The sequence below is a fragment of the Apaloderma vittatum genome, unplaced genomic scaffold (assembly GCF_000703405.1).
Source record: "Apaloderma vittatum isolate BGI_N311 unplaced genomic scaffold, ASM70340v1 scaffold9183, whole genome shotgun sequence".
NCBI classification, from domain to species: Eukaryota; Metazoa; Chordata; class Aves; order Trogoniformes; family Trogonidae; genus Apaloderma; species Apaloderma vittatum.
The window spans coordinates 57,178-58,229 of NW_009709769.1; positions in this window are offsets into that span (position 1 = coordinate 57,178).

A 1,052-nucleotide genomic window follows, 5' to 3' on the forward strand; every position below is an offset into this window, starting at 1 on the left:
GTCGCAACAGCGTTTCATCCTCCGTTCCTTTCCACAGCACGTGCTGCAGAGCGAGCCAGAGCTAACCCCTCTGAGATGCCCGCGCTAAAGAGAGCACTCAAAGCAGGGCTGTGCTTGGAGAGGCTCTTCAGGCCCAGGGAGAGATGGTTCTCTTGTACTGGGCAAACCTCGGTCACAGCTAAACCTCCCCAAGCTCACCTCCTGTGTCTGAAGAGTGGGATGGCTGAGCACCCCCTTCACAGCTGAGCCCCATCAGTCCCCTGCACGCACCACAGACAGACTTGGATGAGCACCAACACCTCAAAGGCAAGAAGTAGAAACCTACACCTGATTCAGCACAGAAATGACATGCTGTCCACAGTGAACATCACTGAGAAGAACCACTTCAGTGTTCTCAACTACATGGAGCTGCTCGAAAAAAGCTACGACACCGAGAAACCTGTGTTCTCTGTAGCAGCTCAGAGTAGTGAAGCTATAGCTAAGACTGGATCACTTCATGTGAGGATGTAGTAGAGAAAGGGGATAGAATCAGTTATACTGACGATGATCAATGAATTCCTGTCATCACTGATAGCATTCATCACCTTGAACACTGAGCTTTCTGTGCAGTGTTCAAGGTGATTTACCAAGAGATATTACTCTTATGACAAGAAAGCTGTATGAAGACCACAGCAGTCTGCATTCTCCTCAGATACATCACACGTGATCTCTGCCATTCTTACAGAGTTCTCCGACATCCCAGTGTCCTGTTCAACAGGTAATCATCTGGTGGACTGATGAATCCCACACGTTTCACTGTTAGTTACAAGCAGACACAACATATATCTATACGTGTTCTTTATCAGCCATAACCACACCTCTGTTATGAACACGGCTCAAGCACAGATGAGGGCAGAAGGCTGACGAAGAATAGCAGATTGAAGCAGAATGTGATTAGAATAAAAGCAATATCGGTGGGCTGGGGTAAACAGTTGGAAGAGTTTGCATTCGCTACGCCAGCTTACTTGGATATTTCAGCCTGTAGATAAGGAGTGTTCCTGGATTTGGGGTTA